At 38.8% G+C, this 14,298-nt stretch overlaps 1 long non-coding RNA gene and 1 pseudogene across 2 annotated transcripts; both read left to right on the top strand.

Annotated features, from left to right (window-relative positions):
• Positions 1–1,229: 1,229 nt before the first annotated feature.
• Positions 1,230–13,493, top strand: LOC145806724 (uncharacterized). Of its 2 annotated transcripts, none has more exons than XR_014350195.1 (3): positions 1,230–1,477; positions 1,563–1,735; positions 13,168–13,493. It is a non-coding gene; the product is annotated as an uncharacterized LOC145806724 (long non-coding RNA). The 2 variants fall into 2 exon arrangements; XR_014350194.1 differs by having other exon boundaries at positions 1,270–1,477; positions 1,574–1,735.
• On the top strand, positions 6,982–9,041 carry LOC145806723 (pentatricopeptide repeat-containing protein At2g13600 pseudogene; annotated as a pseudogene).
• Positions 13,494–14,298: the final 805 nt, after the last annotated feature.

The raw sequence follows: 14,298 nt of genomic DNA, 5'->3' as shown, positions 1-14,298 counted from the left end.
GATTCACTAAACTAATGTCTTATACCCTCTTTAAATTAGATTTATCACCAATTTTTTCTCTTATTTATTTTATACTAGAAATACTCTTCACTAAATATTTTTTTCACTTGACATTAAATATTGAGCAAAGCCTCATTTGGCAACACCTTAAGCTCCTTATTAATTTATTTGAGTCATATCAACTCTTTTATTTTTTTACATATCTTTTCGTAATAAATAAAAGACTCACTTTATAAGTCATACCTAAAACAACTCTAAGATGGTTTAAAAATTGAAAACTGAAGCTTGAAAATTAAGTATTAAAAACTAAATGCTTAATTTTTTAAGTAAAAAATTTGTTTGATAAAAATTTAAATGCTAAACTAAAAATAAGCTGTTTGATATGTATAAGAGAAAATTTGAAATTTATTATTTTTAAATTATATATTTCAATTTTTATATTATAATGGTGATAGTGGTGGTGGTTTTGGTAGCGTTGATGATGGTGGTGGTAGTGGCGGCGGCGGCGGCATGGTACTGATAATGATGATAGTGCTGATGAAAACAATGACAATAGTAATGAAGGAGGTGGTATAGTGATGGTGATGGTGGTGGTGGTGGTATAATGGTGGCAGTGACAGTAGTGGTGGCGTGGCAAGGTGGGGATGGTAACAGTAATAGTGATAGTGATAGTGATGGTGATGGAGATGGCAGCGGCGGTGGCGGCGGCAGTAGTGGTAGCGGTAGTGATGGTAGTGGTGACAATAGTGGTGGCAGTGGCACAATAGTTAGTATTTATAAATTCAATTAGAATTAAGTAAGTGTCATATGACTTAATTTTTTTTTTAAATTTTAAGCTACATTTTAAGATGTATTTAAAATTTGAAGTGATATCAATTATAATTATTAAATAAATTTAATTAATTATTACTTAATGCATTTAATTTTAATTTAAGCGCTGAATTAAATATCAAACACTCCTAAGTAAATATGTGAATAAAACCTAAACCATTAATTAAAATAAATAAATTAAAAAAAATGCTTGGGAGCACTAATTAGTGCTCCCACTAATTAGGTGGCAGTGGGTCCCGTCATTAATGATGTGATGTTTTGGTCTTGGAGTTGTGTTTTTTTTTTTTTTTTTTTACTTTTTTAATGTATTAGTGCTATTAGTGGTGATGTTTTTAGTGGGATGAATCATTGTTGATAAATTAATTAATAAACTAGAGTATATGGTTTTTTAGTGGGCATTTTCTTTGATTTTTACTTGCAACCCAAGCCGCACACCAAACACAAACACAAACAAAACAAAACAAAACAAAACAATGTTTGTTTTCCATGAAAATTGCAAGAATACTGTCGCTTCAAATCTTCTTTACAAGCTGATGGGTATGTTGTAGTAATCTGACTATCGGCAATGGCAACGATTTTCTCTGCCAAATTTGGATTTCATCAACCTACTCAACTTCAACTTCCAGACCCAATTTCATTTAACAAAGTAAGATTACTCTCTCTCTGTCTCTCTTTCTCTCGCAAAAGCCAATTAGTTTGTGCTATCTGACGATTTAATGACAATATCAAAGATCAATGGCAGGCTAGATGTTCTACAGCGACCTTACCAGTTCCAACTACCCAAAACGTCGATGGAGTCTCTGGAAGCAAAATTTCAGAGTCAAGTGCTAGTTATGAAACTCGCCAACAGACTCAAACCCAAGCTTTGGTTGATCTCCAACATCAATGTGCAGGGAAAAGGCCTGTAAGAGAAACAAAAATAGTTCATGGTTTCGTTTTGAAATCTACATTTTCGAATAAAGACTTGTTAGTGTTACTCAATCATGTAGCTTACGCGTATTCGAAATGCTCGGATTTTAGGGCTGCCCGTGAAGTGTTCGATAAAATGTCTCGGAGAAACGTTTTCTCTTGGACTGTTGTGATTGTGGGTTCAACTGAGAATGGGTTATATAATGATGGGTTGAAGTACTTTTGTGAGATGCAGGATTGTGGAAAATGGTGTGAGAATATGTGTTCTCCTCGGATTAGGAATAAGTGTCCTATGTCTATTAGACTTCTATATATCTCAGTAATGTATTCATGTAGGGTTAGGAATTAGTGGTACTCTATATAAATGATGTATGTATTCTTTGTTAATTAATTCAAGACTAATATACAGTTTTATTCAGAAAACTTACATGGTATCAGAGCTTGGTTCGAAACCCTAATCTGAAGGATTTGAAACCCTAGCAACCATCTCTGTTCGTTTTCGTCTGGTTCGAAATCAACCCATCCATCGTGATTCGTCTGTCCATCGCGATCCATCTGGGTTCAGGTCAAGACCCGTCGTCATAACCTGCTGGTTGTCTGTTTCTGCCTCCTTCGTGCCTTCTTGCAGAGTCGAAACCCTAACAGCCGTAGCCTCTCTGTTCAGTCGCAACCCATCGGCTGTAAATCGCGATCAATTATCGCCCTTGCATCATCGTATCTCTCTCAGTCCTCGTCGGCTTCATCTCGGTTCATCATCGCAACTCCCTCTCGCGATTTTCTGACTTTGGTTCTCTCTCTCTCTCTGTGGCTTCATCTCGGTTCGTCATTGCGACTCTCTCTCGCGACTCTGGTTCTCATGTCTCTATCTCTGTCTCGGTGATTTGTTATCAATAGTATTAAAACCCTTATTCCTCTTTGACCCATTAATCTTTAGTTTATTACAATAATGGACTCTAAAATTCAAGCCATTAAATGTAAACTCAATGGTGGCAATTATGCCTATTGGGCCAGTGTTATGAAGAATTTTTTTCTTGGTCAAAAAAAATGGGGCTATGTTTCTGGTTCTGCTCCTCGTCCATCGGACCCAAAGGTAGAAGGGTATCTGTCTTCCTGTGACACTTGGGATTGTGATAATGCCCAAGTTCTTACCTGGTTTCATAACTCTGTGGATGACCGTATTGGAATGATGTTTTCCAAGTACAGTACTGCCAAGGAAGTGTGGGATTATTTACTCGGTGTTTATCAGCAGTCCAATTTTGCCAAGCGGTATGAGTTGGAAACAACTATTCAGGGTGCTCGTCAGCGGGATCAAACTATTCAGGACTTTTATATTGAGATGACAGGTCTCTGGGATCAGTTGGCTCTTATGGAACCACCTAGTCTCAAGATACTAGACGCTTATATTGAGTTTCGGGAACAGGGTCGTTTAGTCCAGCTCTTAATAGCTCTCTCCTCTCAGTATGAGGCTATTCGAGGTGGCATCCTTCACCGATCTCCTCTTCCCTCTGTGGATGCTATTGTTCGTGAACTTCTCTCCGAGGAAACCCGTCTTAAGACGGCCAGTCAGACTTTGCCTCCTTCTGTGTTCTTGGCTCCTGCCAAGCCGCCCTTGTTATCGACCCCTCCTTCTCATCAACTTCAAGCCACTGCGAAACCCAAGAGAGGACCATTAGGGCTAGATGAGTGTGCTTTCTGCCATTAGAGGGGTCATTAGAAGAACAATTGTCCTAAAAAGGGACGTCAGCCTGCTCCGTCTTCTCAGACACAGTTCCGCGGTACTACTTCGAGTACTTTCCGACCTCCTGCTGCTTACACTGCATCTACTCCGGCTCTCGATCCTGACTTGGCTTCCTGAGTGCTCAGGTTGCACAACTTCAGCATATCTTGTCCACCTCTCAGTCTTCCCCAGCCTCCGCTCTTACCTCTCTTCATTCAGGTTTGCTTGGGTCCTCTTCAGGTATCCCTTCTTCTGTTTGGATTTTTGATTCTGGTGCCTCACATCAGATGACTCCTCACCTTTCCTTACTTCAAAATTGTATTCCCCAACCCGTTCCTATTACTATTAATACTGCTAATGGATCTGGTATGTCTGTTTTATCTGTTGGGTCTGTCTTACCCTCTGCCATGTCTGCTGTTACTATTCCTTCTGTCTTTTATGTTCCTCAGTTATCTGTCAGTTTGTTATCTATCAGTCAACTTGATGCGTCTGGTTTTGATGTTATCTTTTCCTCTTCTGTCTGTTGTGTGCAGGATCGGGTGTCCAAGAAGCAAATTGCGATCGGCCGTAGAATTGGAGATCTCTATGTGGTTGAAAGCTTGCATCTCCCCTTATCCACCTCTCCAGCTGCACTTTCCTCGTTTCAATTAGATTCTCAGTCGAGTTAGTTTTACTTATGGCATTCTCGTCTTGGTCATTTGTCTGTTGACCGCTTACGGTCTTTAGCTCAGTCAGGATTGTTGGGTAAAGTTTCTCCTAGTCAAATTGATGAATGTCAGGGGTGTAAACTTGCTAAAATGTCAGCTTTACCTTTTAATAAAAGTACATCTATTTCTGTTTCTCCTTTCTCTCTTGTGCATACTGATGTCTGGGGACCCTCTCCTGTTCTTACTAAAGGGGGTTCAGTATATTATGTGTCTTTTGTAGATGATTGCACCCGTTACACGTGGGTTTATCTTATGACTCATAAGTCTGACTTCTACCAAATATATCGTACTTTCCAGTCTATGGTCACTACACAGTTTGGATCTACTATTAAATTGTTGTGGTCTGACTTGGGTGGGGAATACTTTAAAACTGAATTCTGTGAATATTTGGCCAACTTGGGTACCATTCACCAAACTTCTTGTACTGATACACCTGCCCAAAATGGCCGAGCTGAGCGTAAACACCGTCATCTTCTTGAGACAGCTAGATCTCTTCTTCTCTCTGCCTCCGTTCCAGCTCCGTTTTGGGGTGAGGCAGTTCTTACTGCTGCTTTTCTTCTCAATCGTATGCCTACCCCCCTTCTTTCGGGTCGGTCTCCTTATGAGGCTCTCTTTTCTCAACCTCCTAATTACTCCCTCCTTCGTGTATTTGGGTCTGCGTGTTTTGTCCTTTTACCCCGTAAAGATAGGATTAAACTTAGTGCCCGATTTGTCCTATGTGTTTTTTTGGGATATAGTCTCACTCAGAAAGGTTATCGCTGTTATGACCCTGTTTCTCGTCGCCTTATGTCTCCCGCCATGTTGCCTTTCTCGAACGTCTATCTTACTTTCAGCTTCCTCCTCTCACCGCCCCAGTTTCCAAAGAGGATTTGGTTCATATTGATCCATTTCCTTCTGAGGTCCCATCTAATGAGTACATCTCCACAGTTCCTCCTGAGCTTATTCCCTCTTCTCCTTCTGTTTCACCTCTGACTACTTCTCCTCCTTCGCCTCCTCCTTCGCCTTCTCCTTCTCTTTCTTCTTCTCCTTCGTTGTTAGTTTATTCTCGTCGCAAGGCTCCTCCTCTACTAGTTGTCTCTACCCCTGCTGCTGATCCTCCTGCTTCTGACGACTCTGATCCTACTGCACACCGATATCCTCCTCGAGCGCGTCATCCTCCAAAAAGGTTGGGTTGGTCTAATACTTGTTTTTCTGCTTCCTATCGTACCTTTTTGTCTGCTATTCACTCTTTTGCAGAACCTCAGTCTTACAAGGAGGCCTGTCAAGATCCTCATTAGGTTCAAGCTATGGAGGATGAGTTGTTTGCTCTACAGAAAACGAGTACTTGGGAGTTGGTTCCTTTACCTGTTGGTAAGAATCTAGTTGGTTGCAGATGGGTCTACAAAGTCAAGACTCATTCTGATGGTTCTCTTGAGCGCTACAAAGCTCGTCTGGTGGCCAAAGGTTTCTCCTAGGAATATGGTATTGATTATGAGGAGACATTTGCTCCTGTTGCCAAGATGACTACTGTCCGTACTTTGATTTCTGTCGCTGCTGTTCGTTCTTGGCCCCTTTATCAGATGGATGTTAAGAATGCTTTTCTTAATGGCACTCTCACTGAGGAGGTTTACATGCGTCCTCCCCCTGGTCTTCACCATTCCTCTGGCCAAGTTTGTCGTCTTCGGCGTGCTCTATATGGTCTGAAGCAGTCTCCTCGTGCTTGGTATGATCGCTTTCAGACTGCTGTTACCGAGCTTGGGTTTCATCCTTCTGCTTCCGACTCTGCTTTATTTCTAAGACATACCTCGGCTGGTTTTGTTGCTCTCTTACTATATGTAGATGATATGATCATCACTGGCTCTGACTCTTCTGCTATCTCTGAGGTCAAGCAGCATCTCTTTCGCACCTTCGAAATGAAGGATCTGGGATCATTGCGGTATTTTCTTGGCATTGAGGTGGCTTCTTCTCCCAAGGGTTACTTTCCGTCCCAGGCTAAGTATGCAAACAAGGTTATCCATCGTGCCAGACTTACTGACACTAAGCTGTCTGATACCCCCATTGAACTTAATGTAAAGCTCAACACTACTGATGGGGTTCCTCTAGATGATCCTACGTTGTATCGCGAGCTTGTGGGTTGCTTAGTCTATCTGACAGTTACTCGCCTTGATCTTGCCTATGCTGTCCATGTGATTAGTCAGTTTGTTTCTGCCCCTCGCTCTACACATTGGGCTGCTTTGCTTCGGATTCTTCGTTATCTTCGCAGTACTATCTTTCAGGGCTTGCTGTTCTCTTCTACTTCTTCCTTAGACTTGGTGGCTTATGCTGATGCTGATTGGGCTGGTGATGTTAATGATCGTAAATCTATTTCTGGTTTCTGTATGTTTCTTGGCGATTCCCTAATTTCTTGGAAAAGCAAGAAACAGACTGTTGTTGCCCGTTCTACTGCCGAAGCTGAGTATCGTGCTATGGCTCATGCTACTGCTGAAATTGTCTGGCTTCGTCAGCTCTTATCTGAGTTGGGCGTCCCTCAATCTTCCCCAACCTCTCTCTATTGTGACAACCGAAGTGCTATTCAAATTGCTCATAACACTGTCTTCCATGAACGGACAAAACATATTGAGATTGATTGTCACTTCGTCCGTCAGCATCTGCAGTCTGGCTTTATCTCGCTTCCTTTTGTCTCTTCGGCTCTGCAACTTGCTGACTTCTTCACTAAGACTCACACCACTGCTCGGTTTCGGTTTTTTCTTGACAAACTCTTAGTGTTTTCTGCTAAAACACCTTGAGTTTGAGCGGGGGTGTGAGAATATGTGTTCTCCTCGGATTAGGAATAAGTGTCCTATGTCTATTAGACTTCTATATATCTCAGTAATGTATTCATGTAGGGTTAAGAATTAGTAGTACTCTATATAAATGATGTATGTATTCTTTGTTAATTAATTCAAGACTAATATACAGTTTTATTCAGAAAACTTACAAATGGCCCGATGGATTTACTTACTCTGCTATTCTTCAATTATGCATTGGTCTAGATTGTGTGGATTTGGGTAGAATGGTGCATGCCCATATTGTTATACGAGGCTTTGCACAACATGTTTTTGTTATTACATCTCTCCTTAACATGTACATGAAATTGGGGAATGTTGAGGATTCATGTCGGTTATTCAACACCACAACAGAACATAATGAAGTTTCTTGGAATGCAATAATATCAGGATTTACATCAAATGGTCATCACGTTGAAGCATTCGATTATTTCTTGCAATGATGAGGGAAGGATTCACTCCAAATATGTACTCCTTTATTGCTGTTCTGAAGGCAGTTGGGAATTTAGGTGACGCTGATAAAGGCAAAGAAGTTCACAAGTGTGTCTCCGAATTGGGTATGGAGTCTAATGTTCTTGTTGGAACTGCCCTCATTGATATGTACTCAAAATGTGGGGCTTTATCTGATGCAACATCTGTTTTCGATATGAACTTTACCAATTGCGAAGTGAACATGCCATGGAATGCAATGATTTCAGGCTATTCACGATGTGGGTGTAGTCAAGAAGCTTTGGAATTGTATGTTAAAATGTGTGAAAACAATGTAAAATCTGATGTTTACACTTATTGTAGCGTGTTTAATACAATTGCAGATTTAAAATGTTTAGAGTTTGGGAGGGAAGTTCATGGGAAGATTTTGAAGTCAGGGAATGATTTGATGATCTTAAGTATTAACAATGCAATTACAGATGCATATGCCAAATGTAAGTCCCTTGAAGGTGTAAGGAAGGTTTTTGACAGAATGGAAGAGAGAGATGTAGTGTCTTGGACCACCATATTGACTGCTTACTCTCATTGCTTAGAATGGGAGGAAGCTTTGGCCGTCTTCTCTAGGATGAAGAAAGAAGGCATTACACCCAATCAGTTTACCTTTTCTAGTGTGTTTGTCGCTTGTGCTGCCCTTAGTTTTCTTGAATTTGGTCGGGAAGTCCATGGCCTTCTGTTCAAGGCTGGTTTGGACACTGACAAGTGTGTAGAAAGTGCATTGATTGATATGTATGCTAAGTGTGGCAACATAACAGAGGCAGAGAATGTATTCAGTAGCATTTCTAACCCTGATATGGTTTCTTGGACTGCTATTATATCAGGTTATGCCCAACATGGTTATGTGGGTCATGCCCTTCATCTTTTCAATGGAACAGTTTGGTATTAAACCTAATGCTGTTTCATTGTTGTGTGTTCTGTTTGCGTGTAGCCATGGTGGTTTGGTAGAAGAAGGCCTTTACTATTTCCGATTGATGGAGGAAACGTATGGTGTGGTTCCCGAGATGGAGCATTATGCTTGTATTGTTGACCTCTTAGGTCGTGCAGGCTGCCTAAATGAGGCCTTGGAATTTATACAAAAAATGCCAATTGAACCAAATGATATGATTTGGCAGACACTGTTAGGAGTGTGCAGGGTTCACAACAATGTTGAGCTGGGAGAGATTGCTGCCAAGAAGATCCTTTCCATTCGACAAGATTATTCAGCTACGTATGTTCTTTTATCCAACACAGACATGGAGGTGGGAAGTTTTAGGGATGGAATTAGTATGAGAAAACTAATGAAAGAGTGAGGTGTGAAGAAGGAACCTGGGTGCAGTTGGATATCTGTGAACAGTAAAGTCCATAAGTTTTATGCAGGAGACCAATAACATCCACAAAAAGACCAAATATATCTCATGTTAGAAGAATTGAGGAAGACGATTAAGGACATGGGTTATGTACCAGATATGTGATACATATCGCAAGATCTAGGGTTACAATTTCTATAAGCTCTCGAGAAGATAGATATTTCTCTGTTTCATGACAGCTAGCATTCTGGCATTTCTCAATGCTTGATGTATTGCAACTAAACTAACGGGCAAAACTATTTTCTTTACATGCTACAATCTCAATTGGTGTAAAACTTTTGTGTTCGAAGATGTAGAACAGAGCTTAGAATTGTTCCCATGGAGCAAATAATTCCCCAGATGATGAAAGTCTTCTTATGGCAGTTGAACCCTGTGCATTCTCCATAATTGCTACCTCTTTCTCTGTCATAATTGAGAGCAGCTAAATGCCCCAAAAGTAGGGAACCCACAGGAATGCTTGTGAGAACGATGTTCTGGTTAATGGACGCATTTTGACAGCCAAACAGTTCAGAAGTTGTGGAGGAAGCTATGGCAGCTATGGCTCCTGAACAGGCTCCTAGAATGGATGTACTAATTTACAAACCCATGCTGCTGTCACTTGTGAGTAAGAAGAACGATGCAGGCATGGGAATCATTATGATGGCTATCAGTGCTGATCTTGATAATAATTTCCTTTCCCTGAAACAAGCAAATTCAGTAAATTATAAATTCATCTGTGAATGATATGGAACAGTGATCTAACTACATGTGGTGTTTATGACAAAAAAGCGATCAGGTTTACTTTGTGTTAAAAAATGGTCTTTGTCTTTCTAAGTGAGTTTATTCATGGGAATTCTCAAGCACTGGGCTTGGCTGAATGAGCTTCGGGAAACTCCCCTTCTTCCCAGCAGTTCAAAGTTGTATATTGTTGGTCAATATACTAAAACATGTTTCTATGCCTTTTATGGGACTTGTGGTCAGTCTCAGGTATGTCTTTTTCACCACTATTGTCATTTTGTGTTGCTAATTTGCTAGTAGTGCCTTATGATTATTTAATGCTGACATAGGATGCTTTGGTTTAGCATTTTATATCTTAAGAAAGTCAAAATTCTATTTGAGTGGGTACTTTAAGATGCTAGATTATACTCTTGACAAGTACTATAAAAATAAAATAAAAAATCATGTACTAAGAAATCTTTCTAACCTTGTGTACCAATCAAAAGTGACTGAGAAGACCCTCCCAAAAAAGCCAAATAGAGAGGATAGCACTTGTAGAAATGAAACTTCTTTGTTGCCACGAGATTGAGATATTCGCCCTAAGTTGTTCCCATAAACCATTGCCAGTGTAATTCCACATGCATTCACCCAAAAAAATAACCAGAAATCCAGACTCATCAGTAGATCTTTCACCCCATGCTCATCTCGCACCTCAACATCCCTGTTCTTTTCTTGAACTTGCTCAATCTGTTCCTTCTCGATAATCCCTCCTTTTTCTTCATTGCAACAGATCTCTATGATACTTTGGGAGTCTGAGCTACTATCCCTGTTCTTTTCTTGGACTTGCTCAACCTGTTCCTTCTCTATAACCCCTCCTTTTTCTTCATTGCAACAGATCTCTATGACCCTTTGGGAGTTTGAGCTACTATCCATAGTAGACACCTCGGGCATCACTTGTGAGCTCCATTTCTTTAGTGTGAATGAGCTTGCATTTATGGCCGGTGGCACCGCAAATGGTAGCACTATCACCAAAACTAAGATTATAATTCTTAGCTGTGGGGACATGTACTTGAAAGGTAGTGCTATGCTTTCAATCAAAGCATATGCTCCGGTTACAATTGCAATAAAAAACACTGCTGGGTAGATGTCTGGTTCTCCGAATTGTATCAGCTTTTGACAGCTAAGTAATAGTGCCACAGCTAACCCAACCACGGTTGGAACAACGCAACGTATGAGGAGATAAATCCTTGAGTTTTGAGAATCCCTTTTCCCTGTAATTCCTTCGACTAACAATGTGTATATCTTTCCGCCCAATGCAGAATAGCTTGACGTTAGTGAGATTATGGTTTTGTCTTTGAAGTTTCTAGAAGCTACTAGATTACAGTAAGTGTTGATCCAACAAATGCTAGTTCCGGCTACAACATTTAGTAAGAGTACATGCCAGTAAGATAGATAGGAGACCTTGCCTATCAAGTGCAAGTACTGCACGCCGAAACCAACTAGTTCCAAGACCAACCCTATCAATAAGATCATCCACCTAGGAAGATACTCAGCTGCAGTGCTCGAAAACCATCCGAAGAGCCTTCCAGTGTCAAAAGCTACAATCAGATAGTTAAGTCGCACCTGAGACATGTTGTAATGATGCTCAATTAGGGATGAATATGTAGAACTTATAGAGTGGGTAACCATTTATGGCTTGTAGAAAAGTGATGCACACAACGGTTATCCAAGAAAATTGAGAACTAGTGTATGATGAGCTGGTCATGTTGCTAGCTTAAATTTTTGCTTAGAAAGTAGATCATGCCAGTGTTTGCTTTATACCATTTTTTGTGAAAGTAATGCACGAAAATGGGAAGTCTTTGTTGAAATTTGTTTTGAGTAGCTGTCAGCTGATTATTTTCAAGATAATGAAATTGCATAGATTTGGCCAAGTAAAATATTAGGTGAATGACATTGATGGTTGAGGGTGGCAATATGGTTTGCTTTTGAGCAGCGATTTGAAAACTCATGAAAGTCACTCTCGTTCCAGCTCAAGTGTTTGGATAACTGGAATCTCTCACTAAAGCAAGTTGAAAAAAAGTTTCTCACCCAATGTTTAGAACTTGAATTGGATACTGGCTTGACTCTTGTTGGTTCAAATAGAGGGAAAAGTCATTAGGTAAGTGAAATTAACTTAGCATTCGATTAAATTAAGGAATTCAAATATTTAGAAAAATTAATTAGGCAGACAGATGTATTGCATAATCTAAGATGTATTGCATAAAGTTTAATTAGGATTAGAACAAATAAAGCGTGATTTTGGAACTTGATGGCCTAAAATAGGGTGAAAAAAAGGGTGGTCTGGTTTGTTATATATTTTTTAGGGGGTGGTCTAGGGGAGGGAAGACTGAAGAGGACTTGTTTCAAGAATGTCATGCAATGAACGAGTATTAAGTAGTAAATCAGAAACTATATATTGGCTTTGTTTGATTAACATAATGTCGGACAATTAAGAAACAACAAACATATAATTTTCCTTCATTTCAGTCATGATTTTAATAAACTTTGCTCTCTCAACTTCTTTTCCTTTCCGAACTGTTTCAAGACTTCAAAAACTTCACCTCTCAAAAGTAACCCGTGGATGCTAATAATTCTTTAGCATTATGCTACTGACATTAGCCAAGAACTCATAAAATTAGAGCGAATGGATTGGCTATGAGTCTTTGCAATATTAGATATCCACATCACATGATCACCAATAGGTGTTGTACCATTTGATAGATCCACAAACAATTTTTCATCTGAAAATATGGTTACCCGTTTCATCTGAAATTATGGTTACCCATTACTTACATCAGTAATAATTATCAGTAATAACTTTGGGAAACATATGCGCCGATAGATCTTCTCTCACAAAGAGTCGGGTATTCTATCCTTTCTGTTACTATCACGTGATCATAATTTTCCAGTGTTCCATTCTGACCTCATGTATTAGAAAAACTAACTAGGCCTCTATTCGCAAGTCACAACTTGGGGGGCAGTCATTTTCAAAATACCAAAACAATTGTCAACCTCAAAAACTTAAAAGCCTTTGTTATTTTGTGGGATCTTAGAAATTGCAACCAAAACAAGACACCCCGCCTGTAAGATAAATTGATAGAGAGAGAAGGAGAAAATAAATTGTATTGATTGATATGTATTGATGTGTATTTGTTATGTTTACAATGATCATATATATAGAAGAAAATGTGGTAGTAGGTGTAGGTGGTAGGTGGAGTGAAGTGGAGGTGGTAGGTGGAGTGGGTGATTTATTATTTACAATTTACATTAACACCGCCAAAACGCAACAATCTCTACCTCTCATATATTATCTAAAAATTGAACTAATAGAGGCAGGCAGAGTCAAAACATAGTCTGAGACGTCTTGTGGAGTTTTCCTTGGGGTCCTGGTAGGGCTACAAACGAGTTGAGCTGACATTTGTTTTTCGAGCTCAAAAATGAAGCTTGAACTCGGCTTGAAGCTCAATAATGAAGCAAATCATTAAATATTATTCTAAATTAAGTATCCATCTATAACACATTTCATATTATTTAAATAATAAACGAGCCGACTTTATTCTAGCTCGAGTTTGGGCTCGGGCTCGTTTATATACATAATGAACTTGTATCGTTTGTGTTGTTTTTACTTGTAGGTGCTACTGGTTCTACTACTTGTGAAGAAGAAGGGACAATGACACTTTGCATCCTATTACATGCTCCGTACACCCGTCTTATGTTTTTGTATGATCCAAATCTATTTTGGTAATTTTGCACTGTGTTCAGTTGTTGCAATGCAGCCAAACCGTGACCTAAATGTAGCAATCTATGTGGGCTTGCTAAAAAAAATTTCTACCTCTTTCTTGGTATCAATTCGTTGCAACTTCTGGACGTTTTTTGGATTATTGGTAACCCTCTATATGCATAGAAATTTTGTTCCTTCACCATTATTCAATGACAACCATGAAATTTTGAGTTTATTTATATGGACAGATTTCAATAACGCTGTGTTTGGTTAGGAAATTTGAGAAGAGATTTGGAAAGAAAAAGCGAAAAGATGTGTGAAACTAGGTGAAATATATGTATATTTTATTCACATTTTATTTATTTTTTTCATTTTTTTTTTCCAAATCTCTCATCAAATCTCTCAACCAAACACAAAGACATGCTTCGGATGGATTTTATTTTATGGTCCACAAAATATAGATTAGTTCAATCAGTATTACTAGAAAGCACTCCCCTTTTTAAATTTATTTATTTATTTTGTGGCGCACAAAATATAGATTAATTCAAACTAGTGTTACTAGAAAAGACGCCACCCTCCCAGCAATTTATGCTTTAGAATAGACGTTTTGAAACATGATATACTTATTAGGGATCCAAAGTGTTCCAATTTGTTGTTTTTATATATTTTCTTAGGAAATGAATCAAATATATGAAATAAGAATTAAGATAGTCTCCTGTCCAATTTTTGGTTGTGGAGCCACCATAGACTTTATATTGATGATTCGTTCCATTCATTGTCATAGTATTTTTGTGTAGATTATTTCAAATTTTTTTAAATTGATTCAATAATTGTAATCATATAATTAATTCATTTTTTTTTTTTGTTTATGACATCATATAATCTTGGTTATCGAATTGATATAAATTTTTTATTTTTTGTTTTATTTTGCTTTTTTGTTTTTTGTAAATATATATACATATATAAACTTAAAACATGAACAAAATAAATCATCAAAATACGAGGAACTGACAGTCTCTTTTTAGCTAAGGGAAAATACTAT

The sequence above is a fragment of the Camellia sinensis genome, chromosome 14 (genome assembly GCF_055761805.1).
Source record: "Camellia sinensis isolate YWXY chromosome 14, ASM5576180v1, whole genome shotgun sequence".
Classification (NCBI taxonomy): Eukaryota; Viridiplantae; Streptophyta; class Magnoliopsida; order Ericales; family Theaceae; genus Camellia; species Camellia sinensis.
The sequence above is the reverse complement of the archived record's forward strand: the minus strand, read 5'-3'. Positions and strand labels throughout refer to the sequence as shown.